This window comes from Acomys minous (assembly GCF_964271855.1).
Source record: "Acomys minous genome assembly, chromosome: 16".
In the NCBI taxonomy this organism is placed as follows: Eukaryota; Metazoa; Chordata; class Mammalia; order Rodentia; family Muridae; genus Acomys; species Acomys minous.
Window position 1 is genome coordinate 26682564 of NC_140498.1, and position 27899 is coordinate 26710462.

Genomic DNA, 27899 nt, shown 5'->3' on the forward strand with positions numbered 1-27899 from the left:
AAGACAAAGAGACAGAGACAGAGACACAGAGAGAACACAAATGAAGAAATCAGCACTCCCAAGGGACCAACTGTGAGCCTTGTCATCATTTAGTGTTCCTTGGCCACCTGTCCTGCGATTCACCTGGGCTCCCATTTTTCATCTGTAAAGCATTCATATTAAGCTTGTGAGAGTTAATCAGGGTACCAAATACAAACATCTCTAACCCACTCTGTCCCTGGAGCACAGTAAAGACTAATGAGCTGTTAGTTTTCTTCTTTTTTTCTTCCACTATCAAAACTACCCAATCCAGGATTGATTCTCTGGAAGTCTTGTTTATTGACCAATTAGCTAATATGATGAGTTAATCCTCAGGGAGGTGTGAATTTATGATAATGATTTTCTGCGTTAGCCTCCAAAATACCATTTGCCTCACAACCTAGGGCCTTACAGTTTTACCATTAAGGTATGATGAAGGATGGAAATAAGAGGGTGCCTAATGCAGAGAGACTTCCCTGCACAGAGAGCCTTTCCCCAACTCTTACCGCTAACCATCAGGTCACCAGGGTCAGGGTGCAAGAATCCCAAGGAATTAGCAACCAGACAATAAAGGGAATATGCCTTTAAAGCAGCATGTAGCTATTAAGAAGAAGAAAAAAAAAACCTCAGAGTCTCAGGATAGGTGTGAACAACACAAGATAGAAATCAAAGACTGATGGGTGGTTTGCCAACATTTAATACAATTGCTTGGGATCTGCCGAGTTGAATGTAATAAGGCTTCATTAAAAAGTAGTTATAACAACTAATAAGACCCTAATTAAATTAGCTTTCACTGGGCTAGCTGCTTGCATGGTCCTAATTAGGTTATTTGCTGCCATTGGCTGTGCCTGAAGACAAAAGATGGCTGTGTTGTGTCTTTGGTGATGCTTAGAAAGTTGGGCCTCAGACTGGGCAAGATGCAGTAGGAAAGCCAGCATTGTCTGGGAATGTGGCTCAATTCGTAGAGTGCTTGCCTAGCATGCATGAAGTCCTGGGTTTGATCCCAAATACTGCATAGGCCAGGAGGTGAAGGCAGAAAGAAGTTCCTGGCCATCCTCAGCTTTGCAGGAAGTTTAAAGCTAGCCTGAGCTACATGAGACCCTCTTTAAATAAAGATACACAAAGAGGCTGTGCATGTTGGGACAACCAAACCCCAAGTAGCCTTAACTCCCAAAAAAAAAATCATGGTGCTGAGCAGAGTGAACCTCAAACGGTCCCATTGCTCTGAGGAGCCTATTGTAAAGAAGGAAGGAAGGAGGTCATTGACAGCTGAGGAAACTGAGCTCATGTGAGATGAGAATTGGCTACTGGCCTGTCTTCTGGAACGAGGACAGAACTGGGACTCCCATGGTGACTTCCACTTGGGAAATGAGAGAAGAACAAGAAGGACTGGATTTTCAGAGGCTGTGGTTGGTTACAGAGAGAGAGAGAGAGAGAGAGAGAGAGAGAGAGAGAGAGAGAGAGACAGACAGACAGACAGACAGACAGACAGACAGACAGACAGACAGACACAGACAGAGAGACAGAGAGAGTCTGTGTGTCTGTGTGTGCACGTGCATATGTGTGTATGTGTGTGCACACACACAAGATACACTGCTGAGTTGCTTAAAAGCGGTCTCATCACTGTGGCCACCACACCCTTCCTAGGACATAACTGTGGTCAGGCTAGTGCTCTGCTGCGCTCCCATGGCCGACTGCTGAAGTCCTGTGCACACAGAGGCAGCTCTTCCCATTTGGAATCTAATCCCATTGGAGTCTTACATTCCTTATTGCTGTGATTTTTTTTTTTGTAAGTTGAGAAAAAGACTTAGGGAAGGTTTATCTGGACTCTCAGTTTGAGGATGTGTCCATCACAGTGTGGAGTGTGTGGAGGTAGAAGCTTGAGATGGCCACAGCTAGAAGACAGAGAAGAGCGCTGGTGCAGCCCTGCTGTCTCCTTCTCATTCAGCCTAGGACACCAACCCACTGGACCACCCACAGGTAGCGTGCATCTTCCAACCTCAGCTAATCCAACCTAGAAAACCTCTCACATATCTGCCCAGGGCCTTATCCTCTAAGTGGTTCTAGAGCCTGTCACATTGACTGAAACCACCAGACCTATTCACCTCTCCAGCTTTGTGCTTTGTCCCCGCCAGCTGTGCAATCCTGGGCCCTTTACTTAATCTCTCTCAACTTCCACGTGTTGCCTGTCAAGAGGGTGGCACTTTAGTTACCTCACTGCGTCAATAAGAAAATTTAAAGAGTTTGAGTCAGGAACCTATGAGTGATCCAAGCTTACTTCAGACTTGCTTTGTAGCCAAGGTTGGCCTGGAACTGGTGATCCTCCTGCAAGCTGGGATTGCACCTCATCACCTGGCTCTGCAATATGAGTTTTTCCAGCTCTACTGTGGATTCTCCTTTGCAAATCCGCCATAATGCCCCAGGGAGGGACCACTACCTCCCTCGTGATTTCTCTGTCCAAGGCCACACCTACTTTGTCACTAAGGGCTCAGATGAGCTTTCTGATGTCCATCTGTCTCAGGAGACAGGGTCTCACCTCACAGATGCCTAGTCCACAGTAAGGACTCATAACATGAAAGAAATGCAATTAGAGCAACTGTAAGAAAGGGGTGAGATTGGCTCCAACATCTGTCCAGCATTGGAGTCAGCTGCAGTATAGACACACAACAGATTTTGACAGATTCCTTATTGGATCAAATTTCAGTCAGTCTCCTAGACCTTTTCTTAGGCTGACCTTGCTACTTCCTTGTGTAGTCCAGTTTTAGCAAGAATCTGGTTAATCCATGGAAAAGTAAACTCCACCTCACTCTCAGTATCTGCCTAATGAGGTACATCCTCCACCAGTCCTCAGGATATCATTACTCTGGCCTGTCTTCGCCAGGAATCCTACACAGGTTAGTGCAGCACCAACTTTGTCTTCTGAATGATGTCCTTCCACTGCCCCCCCCCACTTCACCTTGGCTACATATTCCCACTTGCCCATGCACCATCTCTCTCCCATTGATGCCATTCCTATTCCTACGAAGATGGTCCTGAATGAAGTCTCCCGTATTACTCTTTAACTGTATCATTAGATTTTTTTTCTTTTTATTTAATTTGTTATTATGTTGAGTACTTAATAGATGACTATCACAGTTACATCATTTACACCCTTACCCCTTCCTTCTTCAACTCCTCCCATGCCTTCTCCCACTTCCTCTCAAATTCACCTCTTCTTATTAGTTGTTATTGTTACAGAGGAAAGAGAGCAGGCTACCAAGAAGAGACTTGATACCCTATGAGCATATACAGGGGGAGGAAGTTCCCCTTAGTCACAGTCATAGGGGAGGGGAGTAAGGGGAAAATGGGAGGGAGGGAGGAATGGGAGGATACAAGGGAGGGGATAACCATTGAGATGTAATATGAATAAATTAATAAAATTTATATATATATATAAAGATATATATATTTATATATATAAAGATATATATATCTTTATATATATAAAGATAACCATTTAGTATCAGATAACCTATCAAGGGGCTTGTCCTGAAGAAACTGATTCCCTCTCAACAGCCATTGATTGCCTTCATCCAAGAGTGGAGATTTGAGAATTTCCTTCCATATACATAGCATGACAGCAGGTGACATCATTTATGCAGGTCTCTAAGCACCGTATTGTTGAGATTTCACTGGGGTAGCTTCCATGTCAAGTCAAGAAGGCACTGCCTCAAGCAGGGGTGCTGGTCCTCTGGCTCTTAAAAGCGGTTTTTCTTTTCTTTTCTTTTTTCACATCCTGACCACAATTTCCCCTCCCCCCTCTCCTCCCAGTCCCTCCTCCCCCACCTCCCCTCTTCCACCCTCCATCTACTTTGGTTATTGAACAATATATACTTGAGTAGATAGCACATGTGACAATGGCTATACGCATCTACAGTGGTTTTTATTCTCACGCTTCTCAAACATACATATTGCTTTTATAGTAAGAAACGAAACAGCAAATACTATTATTTAAGCAGGTGAGCTAGGGCTAGCAGAATGGCTTAGCCAGTAAAGGACATGCAGGCCTGTGACCTAGAACCCATCGAAAAGCTGGAAGGAAAGGACTGCACTGAGTTGTCCTCTGACTTCTACACGTGAACTGTGGCATGCACACACACATGCATACAATAATAATTATAACTGCCTGAAAGGAGAATAAACAGGTAATCTCCAGGGAGGTACATAGCTTGCCAACTTTGCCAAACATATTTCTGCGGCTGTGGGAGGTTTCCGGAGTCTCGCTGCAGTGGGGCTCCTGTCAGAGGCCAGTCAGCCTTTGGATTTCATTCATGTGACATCTGTGACAAAAGCTTCTTTTCAGCTGCAAAGTTCACAGGGACAAGCTGATTACTGCCCACTCCACTCGCCCCCCTCCCCCCCTCAGGGATCTTCATGGTGACCTCTTTGCTGCCTACAAGTCTAACAAATAGAAAAGAGAAGCTACTGCCATAAAATTAAGGATACAAATCAAGGAGTACTATTTTCATTTTTTTTTAAAAAGAATTGATTTAGTGTAAGTAACATTAAAGCTTTCTTATTAGACTAAAAGTATAAATTGAACCACCTCTGGTGCCAGAATATAGTAAAGAAATTTCAGAGAACAAAGGACCTAAGCATCACCGGTTACTCCCATGCTTAGCTAAGGATTTCCCTCAAAAACAATAGCCCAGGATGGACTTGAGCTCACTCTGTAGCCCAGGCTGGCATGGAAGTGGCAATTCTTCTGCCTCTGCCTCCCAACTGATGGGCTCCCAGGCATGAACCACTGAGGCTGGTTTCAAACATAACTTTTATATTTCACTTAGACTAGAACCCTCTAGAGCTGAAAGCATCCTTATAGGAGCGTTGCTGGTTAAAACTCTGCCAAAGGATCCCAGACCCAAGAGGCTTTAAATCCCTAGCTGTAGACATTCTAGGTATTGAGTTCCACATTGATTTCCTGCCCATGTCGCATGCTGTCACTTTTCCCTAACCAGTTTACCTTGTAGCGCCTGCCTCCTTTTTTTTTTTTTTTTTAAATGTTTCTGGCACCTTGAACTTGAAGAGGATTGAGAATCTATCATGTGACCTACTTAGGAAAGGTTTTCTCTTTGTCATGGCTGGGTACAGGAAGAGATTTGCTTGTCATTTGATTTGTCACCAGTTTCCCGCCCTCCCCCTGCCCCCGCCTCCTCAGTTTTTTATTCTATCATAAAAGGGAAAAGGAATGCTTTTAAATGGACACAGCAGACCACCTTCTCATGTAGCTGAAATTCCACTCTGACTTTCTTCCAGCGCGGGCAGCTGAATGTGCCTGGCTCTTATTCCCTCACTTCTTCTCCCATTCTCCTTCTTCATTTTCTTTCGTACTTTTATCTCCAGCTTTTTTCCCTCCTTTCAAGTGAGTGGCTCTCCTTTTTGTTAACCTTTATCAAGCTAACATGGGGCTTTTTTGTTCCTGAGCATCCTAAGTAATTAATGTCCTATCTAATATGAGACACAGTGTGAGTTGCTTCTCTCATTACTGTAACCAAGAGTCTGACAAGAGGGCTGGAGAGATGGCTCAGTGGTTAAGAGCTCTGTCTGCTCTTCCAAAGGTCCTGAGTTCAATTCCCAACAACTACATAGTGGCTCACAACCACCTATAGTGAGATCTGGTGCCTTCTTGTGGTGTGCAAGCTCTCATGAATGCAGAACACTGTATAAATAAATAAATAAATCTTTAAAAAAAAAAAAGAGTCTGACAAGAAAAAGCAACTTCAGAAAGGGAGGGAGGGAGGGAGGGAGGGAGGGAGGGAGGGAGGGAGGGAGAGGAAGGGAGACATAGAGGCCTTATTTTGGCCTTACTTAGTATTAGGGGACAGATACCATTATGAAGAGGAACGCATGGTGACAGGTGTCTCCATGGTAGCAGAAGTGCTACCCAGACTCCGACCCCCAAACCCTCCTCTTTCTCAATCTCTTTCTCCTTCTCTCCATCCTTCCCTCCCTCTTTTTCTGTCTCTCCTCCACCTCCTGTGTGTGTGTGTGTGTGTGTGTGTGTGTGTGTGTGTGTGTGTGCGCGCGCGCGCGCGCGCGTCGCAGCATGCACGAGTCAGAGGACAACTTTCAGGAATCAGTTCTCTTCTTCCACCTTGTGTGTTCCAGGATGAAACGTGTGTCCTCAGGCTTGGTGGCAAGCTCCCTTACCACTGAGGCAATTTCTAAAGGCCTTGACTCAAGTCTTTGCCCAAGACTTGCTAGTTTATAGTTTCCTTCAGCGTCTCTCAGGGTGCACTTTCACCTTAGCAAACTCGTAGTTGTGTAGGAGGCACAACTTCCAACTCTTCATGCAGGTTTTGTTTTGTTTTGTTTGGCTGTTGTTAATAGAACATTTCTATAGATGCTACTTGACTTAGGATGCCTCAAGAACAAACAGGCCCATTTGTTACAGCTTCCTGTCTGGGCTTCCTGTGGTTGCTGTCTCCCGGACAGAGGGCTGTGCCTTGCTTCCATTCTCACACGCATGACCACAGTGCAAGGCCCTGGGGCTTCTGATCCTTCTACATACAGATCCCCTTCTTCCAAGCAGTAACCCCAAGCAGAAGAGGCCTCTTCCTCAATGATTACACATCACACAGTACCACACTGTGCCTAACACCTAGCCAAAGAAACATGAGAATAACACTGAAAAATCTAGTCTCTCCACAGGCCATGTTATTATTTTGTCAAAATGCCCTTAATAACAGATGGTTTCAAGCTTGTGATAGCTGAGCTAGAGAGGTGTCTAAAGCTCACAGTTAGCACTACAGGCGCACAGCCCCACTCTGTGCTGAGGAGGTCATCCACGTTATCGCCTTTAATCTTCATAAGACCCCTGGGGACATGGGAGAGGCTTGTCATTTTCCAGATGTGAAAGCTGAGGTTAGATAGTGAGAGACGTGTGAGAACCTCACAGACAGTGTATATACCAGATGTTAAGAGGTGCTGTAGATATGGGAATGAGCAAAGGAAACATAGTTGCCTTTGATCTAGTAAAGTCTCAGACAGACAAATATCGGGTGCTTGTAAGCCTTCGTGAAGAAAGAAAATGAAGTAGGCCAGCCTTGACTACTTAGCAAGTACAAGGTCAGCGTGAGTTGACCCTGCCTCAAAAACAACAGCAAAACAAATAAGTAAGAAAGCACTGGGGAGGTGGAGAGAGGAGGATCAGAAGCTCAAAGCCTTGGATACATGAGGCAAAGAAGAAAATACAAGAAGATAAAAAAAAAAAAAAGAAATGAGTTATTTGCTGAGCTAGATTATATATATTTTGAGACCTGACTTTTAGAAAATGTGAAAGGGGAGCCAGGTGGTGGTGGCTCATACCTTAACCCCAACACTCAGGAGGCAGAGGTAGGCAGATCTGTGAGTTCAAGGCCAGCCTGGTCTATAAAATGAGTTCTAGGACATCCAGGGCTACACACACACACACACACACACACACACACACACACACAGAGGGAAAAAAAAAACAGAAAGAACTGGTGAGCTAGAGGGGATGGGTGCTGAAAATCAAAATAAGACAACAGATTGTGGGATAACGTGGAGCTGTCCTGCAGGGATCTAAGGGAACAGCGTTCCAGGCATCCGGCACCACTAATACAAAGGTCCTAAAGTGAATTTGTGTTTCAGGTAGCCGTGATATAAAATGACAGCAGAGTCGAGAGAGGGAGAAATGACAGGCAATGTCCAGATAAGAAAGTGGCATGGGCATCTTGAAACGCCTAACAGCACTTAAGGAGATTTGAGTTTTCTCTAAGGAAAGGAAAGAAGTTGCTGGAAGGCTCTTGAAATGGCAAATAATGAAAGCTGGCTTCTGCCCATAAAGACTTTATTGGACGAGGCATGCTAGTGCCTGTGACCCCAACATTTGAGAAGTGGAGGCAGGAGGATCATAAAATTTGATACTTGTAGCCTGGGCTTCATGAGACTCTGTACGTGTTACTTCTGTCATCGCTGTAAGCAAATAACCCGACAAGAAGAAATTTAAGGGAAGGAGGGCTTACTTTGGCTTACAGTTTAATGGAACACATTCCCATCAAGGAGACATGATAGGTGGGTAACCTGTGGCCCCACTGGTGGCAGGAGTGTGCTGCTGGGACTCCCCATCTTCTCACACCTTGGTAGAACAGGAAGTAAGGATTAGTATAAAACCTCAAGGCCCAGGCACACTTACCCTATTCTTCGAATAAGCCTCCACTTCCTAAAGGTTCCACAATCTCCAAAGCAGTAACACTGGATGCCAAAGTGTTCAAACATATGAGCCTGTGAGGGACATTTCACACTCAAACCACAATAGACCCGTTAAACAAAAGAATTAAAACGTGTGGACTAGGGATTCAGCTCAGTTAATGGCGGACTGTTTGTCTACCATGCACAATGTCTTGAGTTTGATCCCCAACCCAACATAAAGCAGATGTGTCGGCCCACGTCTGTGATTCTAGTACTCAAGAGGTCGACGAAGGAGGATGAGGACCTGAAGATCCTTTTTGGCTACGTAGTGAGTGTGAGACCAGCCTGAGCCGTGAAACCTAAGAGAGAAAGAAGAGAGAGGAGAAGGGAAGGGGCGAAGAGAAAGACCACAAGCCTTGTTTTCTCATTTGCATAAATGAGAATGGGCTGCAGAGGCTCCAGAGGAGATGCAAAGAGGCTGTAACTGTGGTCCAAGAGGGGGAGATGGCAGCATGAGGTGCCATTCTGTGACTGAACAGAAAAACCTCGATCACTCAGGAAAAAGCATGATCCAGGATTTGGGAGGGATTCCAACCTTTATTTCCCCCCCCCCCTTAGGTTAACTTTATATTGACATGGGAACCCCTGCAGAAAGGCGTGCTACTAGTAACATATGACCCTATCACTTTGATCAAGTGAGCACATCCCTGTAAGTAAAGCCCAAAATGAGTCAGAAAAGGGTATCAATACCCCATAGTGTCCCCTTCGGGCCAACCTCTAGCCTTACAGTGTGTCTGCGCATGGTTTGGTAGGACCTTCTACAAATTTGTTCTCTCTGTCTTGCTTAACCCATTCCCCCTTTTCTACAGTGAAAGCTGAATTGCCTCTGCCGCCAGGGAGTGACATCCATACTGCCATCCAAAAACATCTTTTTTACATTCATATATAGGCTATCATATTAAATATTAAGTATAATACTGAGTGTGCTATTTTCAAACTTTGCATGAGTTCCTACTTCCGACTCTACTTAGCCTTCTCTTAAGATTCAGCCTGGTAAGGTGGCATATACCAGAATCCCATCACTAGGGAAACCAAGAAAGGAGGTTAGTGAGTTCAAGCCTAGCCTGTGCTATCCAGGAAGTTGAAGACCAGACTCAGATAACCCATGAGTCCGTGTTTAAAAAAAAAAAACAGAGGTCACATAAATACGACACAAATTCTGGAGAGCCAGTAGGGAGCCTTGTCCAGAACAATAACTAAAAATCCAGCTGCAAGGTCAGTGAGCCTGAGAGCCTTGAGCCTGCAACACAGAAAGAAGACAGGATTTCAGGGCTCCTCAGAGAGATGCTCCTTATCGCATCCTCAGAAGTGAGCTGGCTGTCTCTCTCCGTTATCTAATCTTCACAGCCCTTTGAGGTTGATTTAATTCTCTCCACTTTACCAATAAGAAAGCCAAGGTCCTGAAAAGCAAAATCATAGCCCTGGGTTCTCAGGGCTCAACAATGGCAAGGCTGAGCTCCCAACCAGCTTTTTGGGTGCCCCCAATGCCATGCTCACGTCACTCAACCAAAGCTACCTCTTGTGCGTTTCTTCCTTTGATCTGCACTAAACAGACTGGAAGTGCGGGTCTCAAAGCTCCGTTTCCTCCCATGGTTTCCATTTCTCATTCTCTTTTTTATACGTTGGCTTTCCAATTAACGGCAGAGTCATTCATAAATGCAGTGGGGAACCTGGGCTATGATTTTGCTTCTTTTCAGAATGGCTCAATGCCTCTTTAAGGCTGATGAAGTTTAATGCTTGCCGTAAATCCAGGAAAGAAATGAATGAGCACTATTTAAATCGCCCAAGCCTGAAAACAGACCACGTGAGAGAGACAGGAGCTACTGCAACAGCACCATATTATCTGTCACTGAGAAAGGAGCCAGCAGCTAGCAAGGCGTTCTAGACTGACAACAGTACCAGCTCAGGGAGAAGGAGTCTTGCTCTGTGGTTATCTGGAAGCTGGTGCAAGCTGTTGCTGAGTCCTTTGGCTTCACGTCATGAAAGGGTCTGATTTGATCAATTACACTGCTGCTATCTAATTAGCAAGCATAGCCACGTTCCTGCATCAGTTTCACAGAGATTAAACTTGGAGTCCTGACTGCAGAGCAGTGTCCGCATCGGAATGTCGCAGTCCCTGACATTCTCAATTCACGTCAAGTTCCCGGGAGTCAATCACAATGGCTCTTGAGCCCAGAGCTGGAGGCGCATTTTCAAGGTCCAGCTAGCTACACCTCTGGAGTGCAAGGGCTTGCAACTCAGAGGATTTTGTTGAGCACCCTGAAAGTAAAAGACTTTTACATCCTCATGAGTGCCACCTACCAATCGAACAAAGAATTTTTGTCCTTCATGCCTGTAACCTCTGCCATCTGGAGGCTGAGGTGTGCAAACTGAGGATTCACTTGCCCATCCCAGGCAATTGGCAAGTCACTGCCTCAAAAACACAAAAACAACACAACAAAACTCACTTACATCTCCCTGGGGTCTCAACAAGAAGAGAAGGCATGGCTCTCATTGTGTGTATGTGTGTGTATGTGTGTGTGTGTGTATGTGTATATGTGTGTGTGTGTGCTCACACATGTGTGACAATAAAAGCAAAGAACCTCAGTTGTTGCAGTGTTGCTCCTCAGGCGTCACCTATCTTCTTGTTCCCTTAAGACAGGATTTCTCCCTAGCCTTGAACTTGCCGAGCACACTGTTTGGCTGGCCAATAAGCCCAAGGATCCTAGACTTCTCAGAGCTGGAATTACAAGTGTTCCTCACCGTGCCTAGATATTCTTTTACATGAGCTCTAAGGATTGAACTTGGACTTTGGGGCTTGCAAAACAAGAATATTACCAACTGAGCTCTCTCCCCTGCCCCTTGATGTTGGTTTCACTTTAATTATGTGTGCATGCATACAGATATACATGCTACAATGTGTATATGGAGGTCAGAGGACATCTTTGGGTGCTGGTTGGTCCTCACCTTTGACCTTGCTTGGTGCTTTTCATTTATTATTATATTACTATTACTATCGTCATCCTTGGCTGCTACGTATTTAGCTCAGGACCTCAGATCTGCTAGGCAAGAACTCACCACTGAGCCATGGACCAAACCCTTTATTGTTTGAGAGTCTCTTGCTGTTCACTGCTCTATGTAACAGGCTAGCTAGCCCAAGAGCTCTGAGGGTTCTTCTGTGTCAGCCTCTGGTCTCCCCATAGGAGCACTGGGCTTACATGTCATTGCGCCATGTGGCCAGCTTTTATGTAGCTTCTGGGGATCCAATGTCAAGTGCTCACAAATGAGCAGAAAACATGCTTGTTCATTGAACATGGCCATGGTTTCTGGAGGCAGGGTCTTATGTAACCCAGGATAATCTTAGACTTACATGACCTTGAATTCCTAGAACCTTCTGTCTCCCCCTACTGAGTACTCAGATTACAGACATGTACTATTTTGCCTGGCTACAAATTCTCAATTTTAAGCCAGGCGTGGTGGTGCACACATTTAATCCCAGCACTTAGGAGGCAAAGACAGGAGGATCTCTGCGTTCCAAGCTATATAGTAAGACCCTCTCGCAAAAACAAGCAAATAAACAAACAAAAACCCCTCTCATTTCCATATAAGAAAAGAAACCCTCTCCAAAGTGGTCAAAGTCATGGCACATTTCCAAAAAATAGTCATTGTTTTTCATAAAATGATTTTAGGTTAGTTTTGCCTTGTTGCAAAAAGCAACATGTGCTCATTAGAGAAACTTTAGAAGATACAGGCAAGTAAAACAAAGATTACAAAAACCCATGCCCCAAACAAAGCCACTGAAAAGCCTAGAATATTTATTGAGCCATTTTTTCTGTGGAGTATCATACATGCTGTCTTGTAACCACTCCTGTGTCTTTCCACACTACAAGCATTTGAATACACTATTTTTATCAGTTTAATTAACTCTTTGAGAATTTCATACAAGGTCTTTTCATCATATTAACCTCAGACTCCTTCCCCTAAGTCCCCTCAGGTCTACCCTGCCTCCCTACTCCCTTCCAATTTCTAGACAACTTTTTGAAATTTATTTTTTAAGAGCTCACCAGTTCCAACTTGTGGTGCCCATATACTCATAAATGTGATGTTGATCGAATGGGGGCCACTCCCTTCAAAAACCTGAGTCTTCCTTTTCTAGAAGCTTTCAACTACCAATCACTCCTCAGATAGGAGTGAGGATTCATGAGCCCCTCAATCTCCATGCTAGAATGCTGACTGGCTGGTCTTATGTGAGTCGTTTACAAGCAACCACAGCTGTTGAATTCACCAATACAATAGTCCTATCATATACAAAGACACCCGCTTAGCTCCAGTCCTGTCTCACCTCTGGTTATTATGATCTTTCTTCTCCCTCTTACACAAAGGTGCCTGAAGCCTTGTGGTAGGAGATGTCCCATTTGTGGCTGAGTACCCCACTGACATTTAATCTCTGCACTCTTATCAGCTGTGAATTTCTCTATTAATCACATATCCCACTGAACAAGGAAACTTCTCTGATAAGATCTGAGAGCTGCACTAATTTATGGGTATAGAGATATGCATATAGAAAGCAGTTTGATAGTATGTACATTTAATAAAATAATAGAATGTTCTCTTCTGATGCCTGTTTGCTCACTACCCATAAGTTCTGGCCAGATTTACAGTACCAGGGCATGGATTTCCTCTTCTGGGATGGATTTGAACTCAGGAAGCAGTTGGTTACCTCCATAACATCCATGCCATTGTTGTACTCGTGGGCATATCTTGCCATACTGGTCATTATTGCCCTCAACTGCCTACATAGAACCTTTCCATTCCATGATGACTAGCTGTCAAATAGGAAGCTTCCTAGTTAATAATAACTATTTTTCCATGCAAAGTGAGCAATGTATGTGGTGTCTTCAGCAATAAGATTTTAATCATCAAGTTCTGGTTGGCAACCAAGACCAGCGGTGTGTACCTATATTGTTTGGAGGGTCTCCAGAATATCCTGACCAACAACAATTTAAGGCAAAGTATCCCATACCTGGCACTGGGCTTTTGTTTAACAACCCATGGCTTCCGGGAGTAAGAGGATTTTCCCTGTGTACATGTGTGTATGTGTGTGTGTGTGTGTAAGTGTGTAAGTGTGTATACATATATATAGAAAGCTTATTAAAATATACAAACACTTTTCTGATCATACTCACTTTGTTCATCTTAACTGGTTAAATGCCATGTTTCATTAAGCCAATCACTTATGTTGCATATTTGAGGTCAGTTCCAATTTTAGTCATTATAAATAATATAACAAGCAAATTTTTTGTATACAAATAGCAGCTAATATCTATTGATGCTCTCTTTCCACTGTGTGGGTCCCACATATTGAACCCGGGTCCTCATGCTTGGCAACAAATGCCTTTACCCATGTTTGTTGAGCGTTTTTGCTTTGGATGTCGTACTACGTGTTTCACATGTACATTTTCATTGGCCCCTCCAACAAACTTTACAGATAAATAGCATCTCCATGTCATAGATGAGAAGATGTAGCTTAGAGAGACTGAGTTTCTCACAGAGATAGAGACAATTCCAACCTGTCAATCTGATTCCAGAATTAACAACAGTGGCTGTTAAAATACATTCTCAGAACTGCAGTTCCAGAGAACTCGAATGCATAATACTTTAAAGCCTTTCAGTCATCTCTCCCAATTTCCCTCCAGAAATCATGAACCACTTGATACTTCCACAATCAGCACGTAATACCATAATATTCTCCTTCACTTGCATCCTCACCAACACTGTTAGCTTCGAGTTGTTCATTAGAGAAATGGAAGCCAGTGCTCTTCGAGCTTGGTCCTGCATGTGGACAGCCTGGCTCTTGATTGAAACGGTGATTTTCTTTAAATCAATGGTCCTTATCCCTTTTTTTTAGTACAGGGCTCTTTAGAAAACTTGATGGAAGCTATGAAACAGTTACAAAGAAATTGTACATCCGAGCATCAGATGATGCTTTTTTTTCTCTCTCAGTGGTTCACAGACACCATTTTTAGAGGCTTGGTGCATTAACACCCTTGAAAATAAAACAGAAAGTGGGCCTAATGAGCCCAGTCTTCTAAAGCTGGTTTTACCAGATTGTCCTTTTCTTTTAACAAATCCATAGGGTAAAGACACAGATCAAAAGAGGCTAGAATAAAGCACCCGGCTCTGAAAAGGGAGCACTGGCCATGCAGAGGCAGGTGGCCAGGTCAAGACTGTCCTCTTCTAAGCCAGCAAGAGCTCAGAGCAGATGGGCTAGCCTGCCTCCATTCATGCGTGTCAGCGACCTCGGAGGAATGCGTCTGAGATGCTCTTGCCAAACATGTTTGCTCTCACACTGAACTTTCCCCTGGCCTCTCCTTGCATCCTACTCATTTGTATTTCCCAACTCTCAAGTCATCAGAGCCTGCATCCACTCCCCGATGCCTTCCTGGGACAATCACTGGGCTAGAGAGGCAGAGGGGAAACAAGAGGCAGAGCCCAGCTGGCCACCTGTTCTTACTGCTACAAAGCCAGGTGGATTTTTCTGGGTGCCCTCATTGTAAGCGTGCACCACTGGGAGACATCGGGCCATTTTTCATAATGAGCCATTGAGGCTCAGTGACTGTCAGGGTTGGGGTTGGGGTTGAACGTCGGGTTGAGACTCCAAGGAAGGAAGTAGACAGAAGAATTAACAAGCCTTAGTAAGCCCTTCAGGGTGACCTGGAACGGAATTATGTTACATTTGAACAGGAAGGCCACCCCACCAGGAAACAGATATAGAATGCAGTAACTTCTCAGGCTGGAATCCAAAGTGCCCCCACTTGGGCAGCCAACCACAGCTACCATTAAGGTCGCATTGTACACAGGACCCTTTATACTAGTCAAAAATACAAGAAGCTGATGAAAACAAGGATTTTCGAGTCCTTTTAACACTAGCTTAATTCTGACCTTTCATCTCTCTCTGCTGTCTCCAGTCTATGGACACATATTTTGCTATCCTCCGCTTCCTGTTCGTGGCGTTTCCCAGCTACAGGCTGCAGGAAAATCTGGAACTTAAGCAGCTCTTCTCTTTCCACCTTCATATGTGCCTTGCTCTGTGAGGTCTGGACATGGGGAAAGATGGGGTTTCAATTCTAAATAGTTTTTCCCAATTTGCTTGAGAAGAAGGCTTATCTGAACACTAATGCATGCTCTAGCATGGCTCTTTTTCTTTTTCTTTTTCTTTTTCTTTTCTTTTTTTTTTTTTTAACCCTCTTCTTTATATGCACTCCCTTGGGAATTCTGTTTTACATTTTGTTTTGGGTTTTTTGAGGCAAGGTCATGTATCTTACCTCAAGCTCCTAATCCTCCTGCATCTACCTCCCCGGTGCCTACCGCTACATGCCCACCGTGCTAACTTTCTTTTTTGTTTGCTTTGTTTTCACCATGTCCAAAGTGTGAGGTGTCTCCAACAATAGAGTTTTATCATAGAGTTCCGATGTGCAACCAAGATCAGTGGTAATACTCTGCAGTGTTTTGCTTAGTTTTGTTTTGTGTTGTGTTGTTTTGTTTTGTTTGGAGGGGGTGTCTCCAGGACCCTCCAGACCACAATTCAAGAGAAGGTATTCCACACACCTGACACTGGACTTTTTACTTGTCATCTTGTGTCTCTGGGAGGAATATTATCCTCTGGGTAAGGTGACTCCATTTCAACTCTTGTATGCAAACATGAATATATGGAAATGACAAGGGAAGGGAAGCTTATAAAATACAGGGTGTCCATTTGGCTTTTTCAAGTACCGTTAGTGTGAGTTATCCCCGCTCTTCCCGCCCCTCCCATCCCCCCTCCCCACTTAAACCTCCCTCCCTATTATTCTCCTTTTCCTTCCATGTCACCCAAGTTCCTACCATCCCCCCCCCTTAACCTCGTCCTCCCTCATCTCCACCGGTGGCCCCTTTGTTATTCCCTCTGATTCAACACATACACCAAGGTAAACACACACATCTAAGGATTCCCCACTTGGATCCTCACATGAGTGGGAGCAGGAGATGTATATCTTTTCTGGATCCGGATGAGCTCACTCAGTGTGATGTTTTCCAGTTCTACCCACTTACCTACAAATTTTTCGATTTTATTTTTCTTTGCAGCTGAATGTGATTTTACATTTTTTTATTAGCTATTTATCAGCTGATGGACATCTAGGCTGTTTCCATGTCCTAGATATTATGAAACTATTTCCATGGCTGAACATGTGTCTCTGTATCAGAAAACAGAGGCTTTGGGGTCTATGCCTAGGAGAGGTATAAAGTTCAGTCTAGTGACTCGCCTACTTGTAGTGTTTTGAGGAACCTCCACACTCATTTTCACACTCATAGTGCACCAATTTGCAGTATGTTTTAAAACTTCTTTCGGGAGCCTGATACCTTGGTATTTGGATCATGAGATTAAAACCACAGAAGATAGGAACAGAAGAACTCTCAGCTCGCTCTGAGGAAATTACTTTGCTACTAAACCTCAAATCGAACATCTGTGCAATGAGCTGAGCCCCTGTGACACGGGCCTATAATCCCTGCCGCCGGTCAGGAAGCCGGAGCTTGAGGATTGCAAATTTGAGGGCAGCCTGGGCAACTTGATGAGACTTTGTCTCAAAGTAAAAGGTGAAAACAGGGCCAGGGGTATAGCTGGGTGGCAGAGTGCTTAGCTAGCATGTATGTTCAAATCCTCATACTACAAACAAACAAACAAAAACGTCTGTGAAATGGGGACAATGGACGGTAGCTCCCACATATAACTTAGTGGTACTGAACAAAGTAATGCACAACGGGGTTAGTTATAACACCTGCCTGCTATCAGATGACGGTAACCGGTTTTATTGTTGTTTAGATCAGATCAGCATCTTCTCTTCATGGGGTCTGCATCAGTTACTTGTCACGTTGCTATGGCACAACACCTGACACAAACAACAGAAGAAAGGAGGGGTTTGTTTTGGTTCACAGTTCCAGGGTACTGTTGGTTATGATGCTGGGAGCCTGAGGCAGCTTAGTCACACAGCCAGGAAGCAGAGAGTGATGGGTGCGGACGCTCAGCTTGCTTTTCTCCATTTCATTCAATCTAGAATCCAAGAACAGTGTTGACACCAGTTGGGGTAGGGCTTCCCACCAGTTGGGGTAGGGCTTCCCACCAATTAGGGTAGGTCTTCCCACCAGTTGGGGTAGGTCTTCCCACCAGTTGGGGTAGGTCTTCCCACCAGTTAACAATCTAGACAACCCCTTTTAGGCACAGCCAGAAGCTGAGTTCCTCTGGGAGTCTATGTCCTGTCGAATTGAAAAGCAGTATCAGATGTCACAAACAACCGAGTCCATTTCCATCGATAGTGAAAGTCTGTGCCTGCTCACTACCTCTGAAATCAGGAAGCAAATCCTCTCGGGAGCTAAATAACCTTCCCAAACTGTAGGCTGTACTGAGCTGCACTTGTTCAGTTGTTCTTACACCTCCTCAGGTGAAGGGGGTACCCTTCCTTACCTTTCCAGTCCACCACCTCAGCATTTTCAGAGATGGAACACTTTTTGAAAGCAATAACGTCAAATAATGCATCCTTTCCAAACAATCTCCCACAAGTCACTCCTTCCCTATGCATAACCAGTACCTCTGGTTTTCTTCCAGACACCCCCATACCAAATGCTCCACAGAACCTTCAAGTCTCTCAACCAGCCTTTGTCAACCTGTGGGTGGCAACCTTTTTTTGGGGGGGAGCGGGTGTCAAACAATCCTTTCACTGGAGTCATATATCAGATGTTCTGCACATCAGATGTCTACATTATGATTCGTAAAAGTAACAAAATTATAGTTATAAAGCATCAAAAAATGGCTGACGGTGGGGGGGGGCATGAGGGGAGGTGGGCGGGGTCACAGCAACATGAGGAACTGTATTAAAGGGCAGCAGCATTAGAAAGGCTTTAGACTAAAGGAGTCAGAGGTAGAAGGGAGACCAGGCATGTAGGGGTCAGGCGTAGAACTGAATCTCGTGTTTGCCACTGTGCAGTTTTTGGACAACGTGCTTAATAGCGAGCTGTTGTTTTCTATTATTGTTGTTGTTAGTATGTAAACTGCACATAATTATTGTACTCACCTCCTAAGCGTGGGGATGCTGAACAAAATAATCAGTGAAATCTCCTTGATTCCAGGATCAATATTAATCTCCCTGATTAAATGCTCAGCCAGCTGCAGGCATCTAGGAGATGTTCGATTGAGGCTCACGGCAGAGTGGAGCAAAGCTTGGGGACTTCCTGCTGACACTGACAATGCAAAATACCAACATCCAAAAGCCCATTTGAGAGTAGAATCCCAGTGCTTATAGGGGTGGGAGCAGAAACTTCAGGAGTTCAAGGCCATTCATAGCCACACAGTGAGTTTGAGGCCAGCCTAGGCTACATAGAACCCTGTGTCAAAAATAATAATTTGAATCTCCCAGAGTCACCAGAGAGCTGAGGTGGCAGAGAATGAGCAGGAGGCCAGGGAGGCCAGAATCCCGCATTTTCTTCACATGTGTTGTGTCTTACTCAGCTCGGGCTGTTCCAAGAAAGGACCACAGGCCAGAATGTTAGCTTGCTCTATTTTTAGCACAGATGGGGTTTTGTGTTTTTTGTTTGTTTGGTTGGTTGGTTTGGTTTTTTCTATTTCTTTTTCTTTTTCTTTTTTTTTCTTTTTTTTTTTTTTTTTTTTTTTTTTTTTTTTGCTTCTCTTTGTATTAGTTTGTTGTATGAGCGTATGAGTGTATGAGTTTGTTGTATGTATGTATGTATGTATGTATGTATGTATGTATGCCTGGTGCCTATGGAGGTCAGAAGACAGCATCAGAGCCCATGGAATGAGAGGTACAGAAGGCTATGAGAACTAGACCTGGGTTTTCTGCAAGAGCAACAAGTAACTGGTCTTAACCACTGAGCCATCTCCCCAGCTTCTGGTTTTTATTTCATCAGTATGATCCTGTTCTTTTTAATGGCCTCCTCCAGATTTCAGGTTGACTGTTCCACCCTCACATGGAGAAAAAAAGAGTAAGGGAGCTCTCTGAAGACCCCTAATTGCTTGGTAGACTTGGAATAGGAGCCAATATGTTATCTATTCTAAGCAGGTACTTTCCTGCCCCTCTAGAGTTCTATATATAAGGGCATTATTCTTATTTTTGAGGGATTCACCCTCAAGACTGAATCCCCGAAGGCCCCGCCTCTAAATTCCATCACATTGGGAGTTATGCTTTTCAGCTGTGACATTCAGGACTCATACCCTGCACATAGTGTGACAGAGCCTTCTCTTGTGGGATCACTGCCACACAGGAAGTTAACAGGAGGACCAAGAGACAAAAAAAAAAGAGGCAAGAGAGGGCAAGCAGAGGTCTGACACCGTCCAGGAATCCAGAAGCTCCAAGGCAGGGCTTTGGCTTTGAAAGGTTATGGAGAAGGAACCCAGGAGACAACCCCCAACCCCGCACATTTCAAGAGGAGTGCCCCCTGACTATGTCTGAGGGACAAATAGGACATATTCAGACTCTTCATTGAAATTCTCAGAAAGTCTTCTCACGTGGGCACAGTAAGTTCACCCATCTCTGTGTCAAGCCTACAGTGCATCTGCCAGCTGAGCAAGGAATTGTTTTCCAGGCCCTTCCCTGACTCCAGAACACTACCCACCTATGAGCAACCTTTGAGCTGTGATAAAGGGCAGGAATTTCAGGAGCTTTTTAATTAATTTTTTCAGTTAAATATAAGTACATATGAATGGGGTAACATGGTGTTTTGATACACTTAGTTATATATTACATAATCTCTAAATTAGAGTGAACATGTATCTCTTCAGACACTAAATTGTTCATCTCTCTCTCTCTCTCTCTCTCTCTTGAATATTTTTTATGATTTATTATCTTTTACTTCTTACACATTTTTGCTAACGTGTACATACATGTACCATACACATGCCTGACATCCATGGATGCCAGAGATGCTGTATGCCTTAGAACTGCATTTACAAATGGCTGTTAGCCACCATGCGGATGCTGAAAACCGAATCTAGGTCCACTGCAAGAGCAGCTTTTCACTGATGAGCCATCACCACATTCCCTGATCTCTTCCTAATTTCAAGATAGAGTCTCACACCAAGTACCCCTGCTGACCTAGAACTCAGAATTTACCTGTTTGCTTCTGACTCAGGGAGCTGGAATCACAAGCCTAAGGCACCACAAACAATTTTGATAGTTTGTTTACAGTAAGAACTTTCAAAAACCCCTTTCTTCCAGCTTTTTGAGATGCACTGTGCATTCTTATTATCCACAGTCATGCTTCTGTGGAACAGCATCCAGAACGTTCTGCTCCTATCTGACTAACACGGTACCCAGGGTCATCTTAGGGCATGCTCACAGAAGTAGCCTATGAACCAGGCTAAGCTCCTTCTTTTTTTTCCTTAGAATCTGGAGAATGACTGTCAGTCAGCAGCAAAGAACAGTCAGTCATTTCCTCATATAAAATTTCACAGTGCCAGGCAATGTGCTTGGCTCTCAGGACAGGAGGAGCCAAGAGGGGGCTCTGGTAAAAAGACAGGACAGACACCCTGGAGCTGGGGACTGGCATCACTCACACTGCAGTCAAGGAACACTGAGGGCTCCAGATGAAAAAGGCATCACGGTCCCCAGAGCGAGCCCCTGAGGGAGTACTGTGTCCCAGATGAGACCAAATAGGTGGAAAGGAGATATACAGAGCCATCTTGGGGGTCTAGACCCAGGCAAAACATGGAAGACTAGTTTGGAAATATGAAAAGTTTGATCCCACCAGCCAAAGGACAGAACAAAGGGATGAGTCAGAAAGAAAACTCAAATGAGCCAACAGCTGCCGGGAGAGGGGATGAAAGGCATCTTGTGGAGCCTAATGGCCTAAGTGGTCCAATCTGGCTGGTTTCCCATCTGGCTCCCCAAGGCCAGTAATTGTCCCCGTTCCATCGTGGAGGCTTTCATCCGAGACACCTGGGCCTTTCAGGCAGCCGACAGGCTCATCCACCACCTTGCAAGGAAGAAGAATCAAGTGCCGGGTGGCCTGTTTGTTCTGAGCTCAAAGAAACTCGGGCCGTAGAGACTGTGTGTCTTCTCCTGTAACTTCAGGCCCTTTTCAAAATGGTGAGCATGAGGCTTAGAGTCAGAGGGAGCCAAGATCCTGAGAGTTCATCAACCACTTGCTTCATACCCCATAAGCTGCGACTGGGAAGGCGAAGGCCAGATCTCAGTGACCACCATGTGCTCTTTCTGTGTAAACATCTCACACACACACACACACACACACACACACACACAATTTTCAACCTATGCCTTCCTACACACACTCCAGCAAAACAATATTTGTTAATTACAAACAAAAAGGATGAAAAGTAAAATTTTTCACACAATGCATCTTTCAAAGATAAGCACTACCCTCAATTTAGTCTTTATTCACTCAGATCATTTTGCTATAAATATAACAGTGAGAGAGGGAGAGAGAGAGAGAGAAGGAGTTTGTTGTTTTATATATATATATAAATCAGATTGTTTGGGAGCTGCGGAGTTCGCTCAGCCATGGAGAACACTTGTCATTCTTACAGAGAATCCCAGTTCCATTCCCAGCATCCACATGGCTGCTTGTGACTTTCTGTAACTCCATTTCCAGGGGATCAAATGCTATTTTCCGACCTTAGTGGCTCCAGGCCCGCATACAGTGCACTCACATACATGCAGACAAAACTCTCACACACATAACACAAAATAGATAAATCTTTTTTTTTAATGGGTTGTAGTCATGATCTCCTAAAAACTTGCCACCTTTCTCTTTTTAATACTGTTACATAAGTCACTGCAGCCTAAGCTGACCATTTTAGTAAATATATGGTTTTTCACGGCATGAGTGCTGCATGGTTTATTTTACAATCCCCTATTGTTGGGAATCTAGGTTATTTCTCAGTTTGGGGGAACACTGCTTTGGTTCCCTACTCTTTTCATCTTCCTCTATTTCAAGAACACTTCTAGAGCACAAGTTCCTGGGTGTCATACATAAATCAAAAACCATGATTATTTTGATCTTATTAGGTAATACCACTTTTTCACCCCAAACTCCTTCCCTCCGCTGGAGCACGCAGAAATGTTATAGCGCTTTTTCCCACAAAGATTTGAGTTTGAGTGTGTGTGTGTGTGTGTGTGTGTGTGTGTGTGTGTGTGTGTGTGTGCGCGCGCGCGCGCGTGTGTGCTGAATGAGTCCAGAAGAGGGCAGTAGAGTCCCTGGAGGTGGAGTTTCAGCAGATTGTGAGCCACCATATGGCTCTGGTCCTCTACAAAAACAGCAACTGTTCTTACTTGCCAGCCATCTCTCCAGGCCCCCATAGCACTTTTTAAGCTATCATCTTAACTGTTAGCTCTCAAACATTTTTCTGCCTTTTATTTCCATTGTTTATTTACACAAGAATTTTACTTTTCCCAATTATGCAGTTGAACACTGTCCTAATTTTATTTGCTTATCCATCAGATTTTCTCGGTTTTCCTACAGATTTGGTTTTCTCTGGTTGATTTCAAAGAGAACTACCCCCTTGTACCACTTAAACCATACACGGTCATGCATGCCTGTAGTCTATGTACTCAGAGAGATGGAAACACGGGGATCTGAAGTTCAAGGCCATATCGTGCCCTCAAAGGAATAAGAAAATAAATAAGCAAATAAAATCTGGGGCCTTAGAAACATACCTCAGCAAATTCATCATCTACATTTCTTCTTTACCTATCCTGAAATCCCCATTTCTTTTTTAAAAACATAAAAATATTTATGTATTTTTCTCTTCTGATTATTTTTCCATACTGAGGACTGAACTGGGGCCTGATGCACCCTAGGCTAGCACTCTACCTCTGAGTCAGGTTGCCAGTGCTATGCCTACTTTTTCTTTGTTGTTGTTGTTGTTGTTGTTGTCATTTGTTTATGTTTATGTTCACTAAGTTGCCTAAGCTGGAGCTGGAGTTGAGCTTTCTCCCTAGGCCCAGATAGACCTACAACTTGTGACGCTACTCCTGTTCTCTTTACTTTCTTAGCACCCAGCATTACAGATCGGTGTCAGCAGTCCCAGCTCTCCTCTGGTATTTTAATGGGGCTTTAAAATCTTGAATTGTTCCAAGTTTATTTATGTATAATAAATGGATGAGGGGCTGAAGAGATGGCTCAAAGGTTAAGAGCACTGACTACTCTCCCGAAGGTCCTGAGTTCAATTCCCAGAAACCACATTGTGGCTCATGACCATCTATAGTGAGATCTGATGCCCTCTTCTGGCTTGCGGGTGTACATGTGGGCAAAACACTGTGTACCTAATAAATAAATAAATTAATTAATCTAAAAATAATAATAAATGGATGAAGTGAATATGTAACTTCATAACTTCATTCCTTTCTAATTGCCCCCAATGTTGTTTACAAATAATCTATTTTTCTGCAAAGCATTGAAGTGACACAAAATTTCATGGGTATCTGGTTCTTTAAACTATATAACTCCATAGATCTTTCTACCTTTTTCTGTATTTCTTGCCCTAATATTTTATGGACAGCATTAATGCACAGAGGAAAGAGATGATTCACTCTATCACGCCTCTTCATTTTTTTTCAAATTTCCTAGACATTTTTCATAATTATCCTTCTATATTTTATAATTAATTATGCATACATTTGATTTTGGATTTAAAAAAAAACTACCTTCCGCAAAAGCTTGCTGGAATTTTAATAAAGTTGTTTTGGACCTTCCGGGGAATCTGGGGAGAAATGGATTTATGTTGGATAGGGAGTCCTGTTAAAAGCAAGCTATGTCTCACCATTTATACATCTCTTCTTTTTATGCCCCTTTATAAAGTTTTATACCTGCCTTCCCATAAATCTTACTGATGATGTTCCTGAAAGCCTTCTACAGGGAAAATCACTATTTCCTATGAGGTGAAACCATAGAACCTTCACAGGATATGGAAAATTCCTCTTTACATGCTGTAGCACCCCTCCACCCACCTATTCCCCACTTTGGGCTGATGCCAGCAGGCGGATCACATGTTGTATATTGGAGTGAATGCTCCCACTAGTCAACAGCTAATCAATGGGACTTGACTGTATGTCCAGCCCCATGCTAACGGTCTGCAACCTAGCAGCTGTAAAGAGTGTATGTGATGCCTAAAGAGATCTAAGGTATCTCCTGTAAACAATGGGCCTAGGCACTATGGGCTCTGCTTGGTGAGAAACTAAAAAGTTGCCTGGAGTAGTCAGGGAAGGTCTCAATGTAGAGATGAGAACTGAGCTGGGTTCAGTTGGGTAAGTGGATCTATCTCATTTGGATAAGTAAAGAAGAGGAAGAAAGGCAGAGGTGGTGGTGCGTGACTGTGACACCAGCACTCCAGAGGCTGAGGCAGGCAAACTGACATGAGTTCAACAAGAACCTGGGCTGTGTAATCCTAGCCAAGAATTGAATCCTCAATTCAACCCTTATGGCTGCTCACCGTGATCTATAAGCCCAGCTCTGGGGCATCTGATGTTTCTGGCCTCCAAAAGTATTTACACTCAACTGTACACACCCACTTGCAGAAACAGCAGATATTCTTAATCCTGGGACTCTGTGCTTCATGGATAACCAAAAAGGAGACTCAGTGAGCCTGTGGGTCCCTGAACCCATATGATGCTAAGTTATCTGCTTAACCAGTGTCACTAGATGAAAAGGGCTCACAGTACTCTTGGCTTCTAGATACATGCACAGGTTTTAATGGCTAAATAAAAAAATATATAATGAATACATCATTAAAATGACATAAGTAAACAAAATTGACTTTCCCTTATCCCAGAAATGTGCTAACCTAGAAAAATAATTATTGTGTGTTACAGAAGCTTGTCCAGTTTTGAGGCCAGAGATATTTGAGTCCTAGTTCCATCCCCTAAGAGCTGCTTGTGTGATATGAGGCGAGTCCCGTATGCACAGATGCACACACCAAAATGTACCTGCGTCAATTGAGAATCCAGAGCCCAATCCAGCCTGCCTGACTGCTGCCCGGCACCTCCCAGATCTTAGCAGTTTCTCTGTGTCAGTTCCTTCCTCTCTTTTCACACCCCAGAGGAAAATAGTTGTAAGGAGCCAGGCCTGGAGAGGAGGGGCAAGAAACGAGATCCATCTCAGGGCCAGCAGACAGCGGGTAGAAGGAAAGGGGCCAGAAAAGCCAGCGAATGTTGCAGGGGATCAGCTCCTCGTAGCCAAGTTCAATGGGTCTTAAATTCCAGCCCAAGCAGTTTGAACTTTATCCTAGTGGCGATAGGAGCCACAAGAGAACTGACGACAAGGGAGCCAATCCCGTGCTTTTCCCTGAGTACCCAGAGATACAAGACAACAGATTTTAAAAATAAATTTGTATGCCTGGGGCTGTAGCCCAGTTGGCAGTGCTTGTCTGGTATGCATGAAAACCCCACTTCTACCTCAGTACACACAAACAAGGTGAGGTCTGCCAGCCTATTATCCTTGTACTCAGAAGGTGGAAGCAGAAGGATCAAAAATTCAAGGTCATCCTCTGCTACATATTGGGGGGGGAGGGGGTGGCATGCTGGCATTGCTGTCGTTGTTGAAATCTGGTTTTTTGTTTTTGTTTTTGTTTTTTATTCTCTGTCAGTTTCATACATTTATATATGTTGATCATGTCTATCTTTGGCTTCCTCCCTTCAACTTCCTCTACAACCCCCCAAACCCAGTTGTCCTCATGTTCTTCTTTAATTGTTTGTTTACATGTTTAGTTTAAAGCCAGCCTGGACTACATGAGACTCTGTCTTCAGAGTGAAAAAATAGACACAGAGGAAATGGCTCAAGCAGTAAAGTGCTCGCCGAGTGGAGGCATATGCTTGCTGTCTGGGGAGGAAGAGAAAAGGAGCCCCGGAGCTTCCTGGCTAGTACAGTCTAAAAGCAGTGAGAGAGCTCGTCTCGGAAAAATAGAGTGGATGACTTCTATGAATGACATCTGGAACTGACCTTTAGTCTGGACAGTTGCGTGCACGTGTGTACTTTCACACGTGGGATCAAATAAATACGTACATTAGTGTGGCATGGGATTATATTTCTCACCTCAGAGTCTTGCTCAGAAGCAGATCTTGTGCACTGAATCAAAAATTGTTTCTTTTCTGCGCATCCACGCCTGTGTGTGTGTGTGTTTGTGTGTATGTGTGTGTGTGTGTGTGTGTGTGTTGCACATGGGCGTGTATATGAGTGTGTATGCATGTGTATACAAGGATGTGTAGAGACACTGGGAGTTGTTCTCCATCACTCTTCAGTCTCACTCATTGAGGTTGAGGTATCTTAAGGCGATAGCTCACTCATGGCTCATCTTCCTAGCCAGTTCACTCTCGGTACACCCTCCTTCCATCTTCCAAGGTAGAACACCAGGCAGGTCACAATGCCTATGTCTGTGGGTTCTAGGGATCAGAACTCCCACCCTCACACCTGCACAAGCATTTCACCTGGGAGCCATCTCTCCAGCTCAGATAGTACCTTCCTTCCTTCCTTCCTTCCTTCCTTCCTTCCTTCCTTCCTTATCTTTTTTGTTGTTATGTTTTTTGAGACAAAGTTTCTCTGTGTAGCTCTGGCTATCCTGGAACTTGTAGAGCAGGCTGGCCTTGAGATCTGCCTGCCTCTGCCTCCAAGGACTGGGATTAAAGGCGTGTACCACCACCGCCTGGCTAGATATTCCATTTCTAATGCAGGTGTAAATATTGCTTACCCAGAAGGTTCACTATACATAGCTAAGGGCTAACTTATACCCATTTTATTATTTTTATCTCCATTATTATCCACGTAATGATATCCTGTCAGGCCCCAAGTTGAACAGTCAAATCCAAACTCGCCTTTCTACAAGTCCAGTCTAATCAGAGAAGATGAGGCATAGACAAAGAACGGCAATGCAAGGGAGAGAGGGACAGAGGACACATCTTTGGTACAGAAGAGGGACTTGGAATACTCCGGGTGGTAGGAAATTGCTAGTTAAGGGGGAACCCGCCTGGTCTTTAACATGACCAGAAGCAATTGTGAATGAAACGCTGAGTCACCAGGAAGATCGTCTTAGAGGATGTCTATAAACGCGGTTTTCAATGATTACTTTAGGACCCAGTTACTGTTAACAGCTACTCTGTTGACTATTATTTCCAGTTTGTTTTCAAATGTAACATGGGTCTGTTGGCCCTAAAGACATCATCCTTGCTGAACGAGTTTATGATCTCGTTCCAGGGTTAAACGGCCAGTGAAAATGGAAAAAAAACCTCGAAGGGAGTTTCCAAATCCAGGAAGGCTTCCTTTTACAGAGCCAGTGCTGAAAGAATAAGCAAGTGTTTTATATTTTCTCTAGTTTTTATTGGGCCAAACGGTTTCAGCTAGGGAGACACGGTTTGGCTGAAGACGCAGAGTGCTAATAGGAGCATGGGAAAAAAGAACCACACTCAATTTACAAGTTGATCAAAATGGCTTCACCTCCCACTGGCTCCCCTGAGATCCATGGGTTTGCCCGATGATGACTGTGAAATAAGTCAAATCCGAATTTATAATCCAAGAGCCTTGAATGTCACAGCCTAGAGGAATGCTACAAACCACCAGCTCGGCTCAATATTGGTATAGTGCTCTGTACACCAGATAAA

General features: G+C 44.0%; 1 protein-coding gene and 1 long non-coding RNA gene across 2 annotated transcripts in view; one reads left to right on the forward strand and one right to left on the reverse strand.

Annotated features, from left to right (window-relative positions):
* Positions 1 to 27899, forward strand: part of ADRA1B (adrenoceptor alpha 1B) — a 112494-nt gene that overhangs the window by 72373 nt on the left and 12222 nt on the right. The gene's annotated exons all lie outside the window — the stretch shown is intronic.
* Positions 17068 to 26437, reverse strand: LOC311587414. Its single transcript, XR_014775859.1, has 3 exons — positions 26341 to 26437; positions 25236 to 25374; positions 17068 to 17174 (listed from the first exon to the last, which is right to left on the reverse strand). It is a non-coding gene; the product is annotated as an uncharacterized lncRNA (long non-coding RNA).